Source organism: Engraulis encrasicolus, chromosome 7, assembly GCF_034702125.1.
Source record: "Engraulis encrasicolus isolate BLACKSEA-1 chromosome 7, IST_EnEncr_1.0, whole genome shotgun sequence".
In the NCBI taxonomy this organism is placed as follows: Eukaryota; Metazoa; Chordata; class Actinopteri; order Clupeiformes; family Engraulidae; genus Engraulis; species Engraulis encrasicolus.
The window spans coordinates 52687313-52699812 of NC_085863.1; positions in this window are offsets into that span (position 1 = coordinate 52687313).

Here is a 12500-nt window from a genome sequence, read left to right on the forward strand (position 1 = left end):
ACACACACACACACACACACACACACACACACACACACACACACACACACACACACACACACACACATACATAAAGACACACACACACATGCACGCACGCACACATACACACACATGCACATTCGTACATGAACTCACTCATGTACGCACACATGCATGCACACACACACTGTCATAGATGCATGTACGTATGTACGTATGCTCACTCGTGCACATATACACACACACACACACATGCACACACGCACGCACGCACGCACGCACGCACGCACGCACGCACGCACGCACGCACACACACTCACACTCACACAGAGGTATGCATGTGCACATACACATATGTGCTTGCACACAAACAATCACAAAGTCTCTATTTTTCTTTCTCCCTTTCTCACTTTCTTTCTTTCTTTCTTTCTTTCTTTCTTTCTTTCTTTCTTTCATTCTTTCTTTCTTTCTTTCTCTCTCTCTCTCTCTCTTTCTCTCTCTCTCTCTCTCTCCCTCTCTCTCTGTCGGTAGGACACAGTGTGTGCTGCGGAGGACATGAATATGAAATGGGAGCCCACTGACTCTAGTGTGCTCCGCTGCACAGTGGCCCGCGCGGCCGGCCAGCTCAGCACAGGTGCTCTCTGCCTGGCTGCCTGCCTGTCTGGCTGCCTGAGTGGCCGACTCAGACAAAAGCACCTTGATGAGCACCATAAGAAGCCCTTGTCCCTCTCACACTTATTGTCTTCTTGTGGCCATGTCATACGATATGAATATAGATCAGAAAGTTGGTCTGAGATTGTCTGTCTTTTTATTCTTGGTATAATAATAAAAATGTATGTTAAACATGTTAATTTGCTATGCATTGAGTTTAGGTGTATCAGTGGTTATAGGCCTTTTTTGTCTGTGTAATACTGAATACAATATGTAATATACAGTCAATTAACTAGGTGAAGTTATTTTGTTGGGCTCAAGGCATGGCAGTAATATCACACTGCAATACAAATAGACTTGACAGAATGACATTAATTCATTCTACGCAGCAAGATTTTTCACCAGGCTAAATATGCAGTTCACACTCAGACAAATGCTAGCACAAACTCTCTATTTCTCTTGCGTTGTCTCTCTCTCGCTCTCTCTCTCTCTCTCCCACCCTCACCCAACCACACACACAGACATTTTTTCTCAGGTAGTTGGAGCATGGGGCAAAATGTTCATCAGCATCTGTATTTTCCAGTCACATTTGGAATGATTTCTATGTGAGCCATTTAGCAGTGATTGATCTGACTTTCCCCAGCCAAAGCTGCTCAGGCCCCGGCCCCAGTCTCTGTGGACTCAGGTAGATTTCCCTAACATTTGTCACTAATTAAAGCATTAAAATGAGTAAGCACAACGGAATGAGGTACAGCACCTGAAGGTGTAAACTCTTGTGTATCCCCTTGTAGATCTAAGCAGAAACTCATCTGAAATGGGTCTCTAAAGATTCGCTGTCTTATCTGAGTGGCAAGCTCGTACAGTAGGTCTGCATTCTCAGATTAGTCCTCCTACTCTTACAAACTTTTGGCTCTCATTCTCCTCCAGCTTTGCTGTTTCCACTGTCATTTTGTCCCCAGATTCTTGGCACAGAGTAATATAGATGCTAACACCCAAAGGATAATTGTCAGAAAGTGCATTATTTTTGACAATCTGCGATATCACACAAGTGGTATACTGTACAAGGTCTTGTTGAGGCACAGTGTTGAGGCGCTACAGGCACACAGTCATGGTCGTGAAAATGTTTAATTATTTTCGTAACTACACCTGCTCCTCTCTTCATTATAATTCTCCCTCTGAAACGTCTGTGTCCTCAAATAGGCCTGTATCCTCCCTGGCAGACGTACTGTAGACTGCTGTACTACCAGAGAGAGTAGAGAGAGAGAGGTTCCATTGGCCCATTGTTTCCGGGTTCTATTATTGCAAGAGGGAGGGGGGGAAATCCCCCTTTAGGCAGACCTAGGCAGACCTAAGGACTGTTCTATTCAATGCTAGGAGTATTATGACACGCCCCTTTAGGCAGATCAGAACCCGGTCAGGTTAGGTGCCCATAGCAACCTATTACATTGGCATATCTCTATATACTTAAAGAATCTCTGGTACTACTGCACAATTTACTGTGTACTTATCTTTAAGAGGCCTATAGATTCAAACGTTTAGAGACTTTTGCTCCCGAGATTTTCATTCTAATGCCCTGGTACTTTCAGGGCTATAGATCGGACAAGTTTTCTAATACATATTTGATGGCCTCCAGTAAATATTGCATAACTGTGGGTAGCTCATGTGTATTTTGAAATAACTTATCCTTCTTGTTATTTGGTGTTCTTGGATCTGTATTGTGGATAGAAAAGGGAATCTTTGGATAGAAAGTGAATGAGAAAGAGAGATGGAGTAGAATTGGGAAATGACCATTCCATGACATTACATTACACTTGGCTGATGCTTTTGTCCAAAGTGCACTTACAGTTAGTTTACAGGGTATTGGTTACAGTCCCTGAAGCAATATGGAGTTAGGTGCCTTGCTCAAGAGCATTTCAGTCATGGATGGAGGTGTCTCTGATGTTAAGACCACCTCCCTAACCATTAGGTCACGACTGTTCACACAAGCCGGACCAAGGCCTGATGTGAACCTGCGTAAGTTGCCTGTTAATGGTCTGGTACCGCAGAGCAATGCATCTCTAAGGCACTTCTCTACCTCTGGTGCCTTATCTGACATACTTATGCTTATGGGAGTCTAACCTTCCCTTCCACACACTACCAGTATTGGTCAAGTTACTCAAAAACTGTAATGCATTACTGATTACATGTTACAGTCTTTTCAAAGTAGTCCCTTACATTAGAATATGACTATATTTAAAATGTTAGGCATTACACTTCTGTTGCCTTTTGTAATGTGTTACTCCCACTACACAGTGTTGTTTCATTACTGTGTGGAGGAGCCCTGTGTAAATCCTGTGCCCCCATCAGTCTCATGCAGAATACTGTCAAAGCAGGTTGCCAGTGTCAGCCTCGCCTTCCCTCTTCACAAGACCAAAAGACGCTCAGTTTACAGCAAATCAACGCAATGTTCAACACTCACCTTCACAGGCGCTTCAAGCACTTCACACTTCAGGAAGTTTTTTTCCCCTCCTTTTATTCCTTATTTTTTGTGCCGTAAACTTTAGAAGCAGAGACTTGAAGTACGTGGGAGATGAATTAAAAAGCCCTGTCAAATCGGAATAGGCGGTAGCGCGTGCCAAAGGAGGCAGGTGTAACACCCAAAGAGGCTTCTCTTGCGCACACTCCCAAAATTTATGTACGACTTGAATGGCATATCAAAGGGGTTTTTAAGAAGGGGCCTCATGAACGAGTGCGTTGACAAATAAAACTGCATTAGTCCTTCATCTGAGGGAAGCTCAACGCCAAGGGGAGAATCACAACAGATTCGTCTCGTCTTCCGGAGATCCAAAAAGAATTATCACTCTCTGAGTCGATGGAACTCCACTAATGGAGTGTTCCATCCATTCCACTTACTGCTCTGCTTGTACCAGTCTTTCAGAGGTGCATTCTATACAAATTTGGTAATATACTTTATTTTATTGTCTCTTTTGTAGTATAATTATTACAGTACTTCTATAAACATGTAGTAGTATTGCATTACTTGTCCTGGGCCCAGGCAGAGATTTGGGTTGCCAGAACTAACACTGCTAGATTAAATTCATGATGTAAGTTCACACTACCATATGATATTTCATAGTTGCTACACAGGTTATTCCACTGTAACCTATACCTATTAGTGGTGTCAACAATAATCGATTCTGCAATGCAATGAAATGCGATGCAGGGCATGGACGATCCAATTCAATGAGGCAAGTTCCAGAATCGATGCTGCAAATTTTTCAAGTTTCAGTTACTTCCGTGGATATTTCAGGAGCAAATGAATGTTAAATTAAATAAAAGCACTTCAAAGCATTGAAAACTGCAAAACTGATACAGAAAATAGCCAATAATATGTTGCTCAGTATCTGACTACTTGTATTGCCTCATCATGCTTTGGTTTCAGTAGAAATGTAATGCATTGCAATGCATCATAGAATTGAATCGAATCGAGTCGAATCGAATCGAATCGAATCGCTACCTCCCGGAATCGAATCGAATCGAATCGTGAGGGCAGTACCAATGCACACCACTAATACCTACTGAGTATCAAATCAGAGGGTTTACTTTTCTTTGGAGTCTTCTTCTGTTTCACAAACCTCTGAATACTTGTACATTAGATCACAGTACAGGCTCAATGATATAGGCCACATATGCAGCATGCTCACAAAACGTTCAAAGTTGGCTTTATTCAAAGAACTATGCAAAGTGTTACTTAGTTGTAGTGTTTAACCCATTAAGAGACAGTGTTATAAAAGTTGCTATTACCAGAATGGCACTGACCAAGTCATAGTGCATTACTAAAGGGCCTGTATTAGTGCAATACTATGGTAGTTCACTTTTCAATGGCTATTGCAGCGTTCCACTGGTGGAACGAGGTGCATTATGGGGATACTGAAAATGTTCTCCTTTCTTTTGAATCTAAAACCCAAAGCTGTAGCTATGCAATGCAGGGCCATTGTTTTTTGTCTAGATATGATAAAGTGCCTCTGCTATTCAAGTCACAAATTGGGACACAGGGGCTATCATAATGCAGTGTCACTTCTTTGCCCTCATGCAGCAGGATTTTCCGGGCTCTGCTATGTCATGCTCATGGCGGGCTGTCTTCCTTTGCTCTAAGCACAGTCTATGAGATGCTTCCAGAGGAAACTATATAATAGGGTGCAGACAGGGCCGGATTAAGCTGGCCTGGGCCCCTAGGCTACAGGTTGTTGTAGGGCCCCACAGAAGGCAAATTTTCAAATTTACATGGACAGTGTAATAATTACGAGCATATGTCTGTACTCAACACGACAGACAATTTTTTTCAATATAGCATCTTTTCACAATTATGCAATTTTTCATTTTTGACCAATCATGGACCCCCTCACAGGCAGGGGCCCCAGGGTTGCAGCCATATCTAGCCTGTGCATAAATGCAGCCCTGGATGCAGACTTGCAGCTAATCGCAGTTCCGTTGGCCCCAGGTAGGGCTATCTGTTCTCTGGTATCTTAGTTGCTCAGTGATCTGGTATCAGCAAAAGATTAACCTTTTCTCCTGCACTGTTTTAAAGACACTGCTCCAGCCCACTGAATCAAAGGAGGGGTGCCGCCATTTCTCTTTGTGATAAATGTTACATTTGGCGATGAATATTTCACAGACACATGCAACTTTGATAGAGACTCCATTTTTATGTTTCCTGCAAGAATCCTAGCTAATGTCATTCTTTATGTTCACCTGATGCCATACACTGACAAGGGAAGAAAGATGAAGTGATTGCATTATTTTGAAATGCTTTCCACCTCACCAACATACCATAGGCCTACCATATTTCCATTCCAATTAGGCAATGTGTCCAATTAAAACGGTTAAACATGTGTATTCCAAACAGCCAACATGACTTTATTGTTGATTTCAGAACCGGTGACCTGTAGTTGTATATCATAAATGGCTCACGTTGAACGACCATTATAAAATCTTTACGGGTTTTAATGGCCATATGCTCATTTAATTTTACGCCAGAAAATATATCTAATACTGACATGTTGACAGAAGTGCCGGTGTGAGTGTGCGATGTGCGGCTATTTTATATGCAGCCGTGACGTCAAAAGGGGTATAGTTAGGAGTCGTTGAAATAGGGCACGCTGTAACTGCGCGAGCCACTGAGAACCGAGGAATGGACCTCGGTAGCTTGTGCTTGGAACATTAGATGCACGCCGCTCCGCGAGCATAACTGAATAACACAGGCATTTGAGGACGGTAATCAGCAGACGGGCAGGAGGTGGAACTAAGGAAGTCTCTGACAACTACACTCCTCTTTGGCTAATTGTCTGGCCGGCGATTACAGCTTTTCTTTCTCTCAAGTGGAATACGCAGGTAAGGGTGCAGTGATATACTCGAGGGAAGAAGTACTGTATGTGACACCTAACATATCTTTGCCAGTTCCATATTTATGCCTTTCGGCTAGTGGCGACGACTGGTAGACTTCTGTCACGAATATGAACGTTGTATTGAAATGCTGTGCATGGTTGTTGTCAGCACCAACTGTTTCTTGAGAATGGGTGTGAAGTAAATTGCACAATGCGCTCGTGGGTAGTGTTCTATTGCAGCGACACTAGTCATGTGAATTTACATAGTCCTCGTTCAAGCGTCGTTTTCTAATGGCGAGAACACCATCACTTCCACCCCGATTTTGTATGTAGGTGGTTCGGTAAAGCCAGTAGATAATAGTTAATTAGTGTATGAGTCCACGATCTCTCTGTACGGTCTGGCGGTTCATGTCTGCTTCATTTTGTGCATGCGTTCAATTTACATGTGATGAAGAAGTTTGTGTTTTATGGCAACATCCGGTATAGTCAGTCTGTGCTTTCCTACAACATTGCTGCATTACTTTTAGATAGCAGGGCATTGGGAAATACACGAGCAAATCCTGGCAGTCTCCCGGCACTGATGAGTCAAGTGCTGGTTGTTGTTTGACTCTGTGTTAGGACACTAGGGGCAACCCATAAACAGACATCTCAATGGATTTAGAAAGAGACAAGGGGGCGTCATTAAACATTCATGTTGAAAATGTACTTGTGGAAAACATTGCTGCGAAGCTTAAATAGTAGATGTGCCATTTATAATGATTTATCCCATAATCATTTCTTATCTGATGTAGTCACCCAGAGGCCAGCACATCAGACTCCTTATCCCTGTGCCACTGCATAACTTTGAAACAATATTTTCCTATGGGTGAAAAAATTCGGGTGAATAATTCGGTCATTTAGATCAAGAATAGCCTATCACACAGCGGCCAGTGAAAGTATTTTGCCTATTTTAATTTCTCACCTAAGCTGAGAAGGGAAATGACCGTGAATGCCGAGCAAGGAGAATCTCTTAGCGCACCGTGTTGCACTAACAATAGAGCTGTCCAAGGTCCTGAAACTGGTACCCTGACTTCCGCGGTCTCATGGCCGGTGAATGCGTGTGTAGTAGGCTCCCACAGATATGATAATGGATATTTACGATATCTCCACCGGCACCGGGGCTGTGGCAGTCACACATGCTCACACATGATCATAACAATTTCCTCTTGTTAACACCCATGTTCACCTCGGATCAAAGTATAGATTTTCTCATTTACAATGCAATGTGGTTTAATCTCACTGGTGTAGGCTACCTGTGATACCTTCATGATACACTCAACCTCCCCCATGTAAGGGAAATTATACTTTCATGTGTTTGTTTTTCCCTGGATGGCGTAATTCCACTGAGACAATGCCGTATGTTAATGTCAAAACTGTTAGCCAGCATAACATGATGCATATGTCAGGTTCTGTGGTTGGTTACTCTACCTAGGGAAATAACAATAACATACCTGGAATGCTCTCGCTGATAATGAAGCATTTCCTCAAGCTCCATTAGTCATAGGGAAGTAAAGAAAGCCTTGAAATTATTAAGGTGAAGTATAATTACAGTAGGCTACAGCTATAAGCATGTAGGCTTCATCAACAAATTGTACCATATATCCAAACATTTGCTACCGTATACATGTTGTTATTAATATTATCATGTAATACATTTCATCTGGAGAGTAGATGAAACATTATCTGTATTATCTACAATTATATTTAATAATACACATTAGGTCTATATCATTGATGTCATATTGCTTTATTGAGATATGATGTTGTAAATTTGCACAAGGTGTTGTTTTGTCAGTATGTTTTAATGAAATCTAGGCTATTTAAAGTAAACTACAATTTAAAGTAATTGATTTGTATTATTGTACTGTTCGTGATTATCATGTCTCAGCCATATTATGCTTATACTGTATACGTCTGTACCTGGTACCAATCACGGGCAACATGCGAGATAGTGAATACCCTTGTCATATCCTAGGATGGTGCTGTCCTCCTTCCACCCCTATGGTTTTATTGTCTATTTAAATATCTCAAAAGCCTGTTTGCTTCAACAAGCTCTGGAGAGCAGCCCCTCTATTTTACCTTACATGTTGTAGTTCGGAAAAAAAAACCTCCAGCTACTGGCATGGTCAAAGAAATCCTGTCAGAAGGAAACTAATATGAGCTAGGGGCAATGTTTTTCTTTCTTCTATTTCTCTCTCTCCTTCTCCAGCTTTGCTGTACCAACGAGTGTGGAAGCTGGAGAGAGAGAAACTGAGAGAGAGAGAGAGAGAGAGAGGGAGAGAGACAGAGAGACAGAGAGAGTCAAACAAAGAGAGAAACACAGAGGGAGAGAGACAGATAGAGCAGGAGAGAGAGAGAGAGAGAGAGAGAGAGAGACAGAGACAGAGACAGAGAGAGAGAGAGAGAGAGAGAGAGAGAGACAGAGACAGAGACAGAGAGAGAGAGAGAGAGAGACAGGCGGAGGCTTATTACCGGCCAGCTTGCAGGCCCTGGAGCTTTACTGCAACAGATACAGGACAGAGCAGAGAGGAGGAATGCATTGCAGTACTTATTAAAGTGGCCTGTCAGGCCCCCTGCCTCTCACCGCTCCATGCCCCCCCCCCCACCACCCCCTCTCCCCCTCTCCTTCTCCCTCTCCAAAGCCCCGAGATCGACTTTTATGCGAAACACACAGGGCACTTTACGGCAGGTCAAGAAAACTAATTCTTCGTCATCTTGTGTAGTTGTTGGGGGAGAAAAAAACGACACAGAAGACAGACACGGAATGAAAGAAGATTTACTAATCCAATCCAATTCTTGTTTTTATGTCTTTATGGCGGCGTAGAGTTGTCAATGTCGCAGGGCTTTACTGATGCGGCCCAGGCCATAAAGGCGAGCCATGCAATCTTATTTCTGTTGACCTGCTGAAATAAGATCCAACTAGCATGTCAGAAATGCTGCTCATACTGTGCCGTTGAAGAATCAACAACAACCGGAATCGCAGTGGATCTGCGCTTGAAGCCTTTTGTATTCACCTTTTGCTTGGTTCAGTGCCAAGACTGATATTGTATGTGATAGCATATCTCTCATGTTGTCTTGACAGTGCCAGCCTATCCCCCTGTCCTCTTTGATATCAGTAGCTTACCCAAAAGGCTCCGCTAAGCAAAAGTGTAAACAATATCAAAGACCCAAGGCATAGCTATCCTTTTATGTTAAATCACGATTTTTTTTGAATAACCCTGATATAGCCATCCTTCTATGTTCAACTGCTTTTTTTGTTTTTGAGATTAGTTTGAAGAGCCGTGATACAGACATCTTTTTATGTTTCTGTCTCAGGTTTAATTGAAAGACCTGTGGTAAAGCCATTCTTCTATGTTTCACTTTGTGTCTGTTTCAGGTTTATTTTGAAAACCTGTGATTTAGGAATTGAAGAGTTCAGATGCAAAACCCCCTAACTCCATTTCTGAAGACCTGCACTTCTATATTTTTTAGAGAACCCCGTTGTTGGTTTGGTTTACATTCATGTACTTGATAATAGATATAAATAGTTATATTACATAAATAAAATAAAAAATATGCAATTTTGATAGCTTTGTATTAAATAAAAATGAATTAAGATTATTTTCTGAAAAGGCACTTAGGGGGTTTTGCATCTGAACTCTTCAATTATTCTTTGTTTCGGTGCATTTCTTTTTCAACATTTAATTTGAAGACCCACGATAGAATGATTCTTCTATGTTACACTATGTTTCTGTTTCGAGTTTAATGTGAAAACTTGGGATATGCAGTTGTTCATAATCCTGTTTCCATTTTACGCATCTATGTGTCAAGTAAGTTATTCTAGACCTGTCAGAGCCATGTCATAAAAGCCGCAGGTGACACCCCTCTGACTACTACCCTCTTGTGTTTGTCCGTGCCGAGATTGAGGCTGTAAAAAAAGAAGATCCAACGTTAGTGTAAGTAGCGGTTCATAACCTTATCTCCCGCCAGTCTGGCTCAAATAAATCCTCCCGAGACCCGCCTACGGTCAGGCTCTCGCGATTTATCTCGCCGGGCTCTTGTCATATAAAATTTCTGAAAGAATTCGTCTCGTTAACCCCCGTGTCAGAGTGATAGCAGGTAAAATATGAGATGCTTTGCACATGACAGCCGGCCGAGGTGGTGGTGGTGGTGGTGGTGGTGTAGGTGGTGGTTTCATTCCTTTGCTTCAGCATTCCTCCACCACCACCAACCCACCCAAACCCCCTCGTACATACGCCCCCAACCCACCCCCACCCCATTGGCCCACCGCAGCCCTCATCGCTCCCCATATCTGTTCTGACCATACGGAACAAGGAGCGAGGCTGCAGGAGCTGTCCGAGGTGCTAGTGAAAAACACGGCGCAGACAGCCCAATCCCCTGGTACTGCTCCTCAATAGCACAAAGGCACTGCTCAGCCGAACAGCTTCTTGAAATGTTTCCAGAGTGTTACCTCCTCAATTCTGCTGGTGTGGGTTTTTTTTTACCTCTTTACCTCTTTTTTACCCCTTTATTTCCTCTCCCTGCAAAACAAGACACTGCACCACTACCAGTACAGCACTTGGCTCAACACCTTATTGATGAGCGCATAGTATAGCTGTGATGTCCAACCCATTCTCATGAGCAGACCAGACAAACTAGACATCAGCTCAAAGCATGTTTGGAGGAGGAAGATGTTTTGACTAGGTAGGGCTATGTTTTGCTGAGGCACAGGTACGTTTTGTGTATGAGCTGCAGAGCAACTTGATAAGCAGCACATACAAGCTGTACGGTCATAGTCACTGGCAGTGTCTTCAAACACTCTCACACTGGGCAGATGAAGACGATAAATCAAAAGACTCTTGAGAGAGAAACGGTTGATGGTGATGGGGATAGTAGTAGAGGTGGTATTGTCTTGACCCGTCACACCTTCTCCACTGGACTGATTCAAATGATAATCTGTTTGGGGACAGGGAAGTGATGAGTGATGGTGAGGCAGGTTAGTGGTGGGTGGTGAGGATGGCCTAGAGCAGGCCTATTCTGCTAGTGTGGCCATGGGCCATATGCGGAATACTTGAAATTTCCTGTGTCTTGTCAATTTCACTTCAAAGGACTTTTTGTGTTGTCTTATTGTACTCGTCCCCCAAAAACCCTGTGATATTTCCTTTTGGAGCTCTTGGTACTGAAGAGAGAGGGAGAGAAGGGATCGGAATGGTCCTCACTACGCTGTAAAAAAGCTTTTTTCCCAGGGAACCCACAGTAAAGGTTCTTCGTGAAACCTTTTCCACTGTAAAGATCTCTCAAAGGTTCTCTGAGCAACCTCGGAGTTCTCCCAAGAACGTTTAGGTTCCCCCACAAACCAGTTTTGGCTTCTTGGAGGAACAAAAATCTATTTTTTACAGTGTAGCTTGTGCCATTGCTTTGTTGTTGTTGTTGTTGCTGACTACATAGACCTTTACCACTGGAGCCTAATGGCAGGCAGTCAGGCAGGCGGGCAGGCGGGTGTACTGTACTCTACGGTACTGTATACGTGTGGGGGACAGGACGGGTGTTGACAGGAGCATATGAATTAAACGCGGCCCCGGCGAGCTCCCCAGCGCGAGCTGTGGCATTTCGGTGGGGCGGGCGAGCTGGCAAAGGGCCCTCGCTGCTGTCAGCTGAGAAAGGCCACGCCGTTATCAGACAGGAGAGACTCACTCGCCTGCTCGCTCACCTCGGTCGCTGCCTGGCTGGCGCCCATCACGCGGCAGCCTAAATACTGTTTACTTTTTGAAATCTAGCATGACAGCATGTGTGCAGAAGGGGTCAGTTTACCTGATCCACTTTTCAGAGCTTCTGTTCCCTCCCCTTCGCTTAGTGAGCAATACGTTGCGATAGGAAAAAAAAATCCTGTTGGCACTGCCTGCCTGCAGCAGGGCTCTGTTCGCTCTTTTACTTTCCCTTTCTCTCTCTCTCTCTCTCTCTCTCTCTCTCTCTCTCTCTCTCTCTCTCTCTCTCTCTCTCTCTCTCTCTCTCTCTCTCTCTCTCTCTCTCTCTCTGTCTCCCCCCTCTCTCTCTCTCTCTCTCTCTCTCTATCTGTTCTCATCCTCCTCTATGTACACCGTATGTAGAAATAGACCAAGAAAGCGTGAGAGAGAACAAGGCCGACAGGCGGACAACAGATGCGTCCCTCTATGCCAGTTCCAACTATGCCCCCCCCCCCCCCCCAAACGCCCCCCTGGCCTCCTCCTAGCCTGTCAACGCCCCCCGAGGATGTACTTTTTGTTTATTGGTCATCATGGACACTCCAAATATTGTGGCAGGCAGCAAGGCAGCAAAATGGCGAGACATGGCTTTATTTTTTGCAGTTTAGGGTATAATAAGCTTATCATCATTATTGGATGTGGAAAAGAACCATAGGCTATGATTTGAAATTTCACATAGCCTAGATGAAGTGAACATTACAAATTACCAGACATTTATTAGGCCTAACAACCTTTAGTATCACGC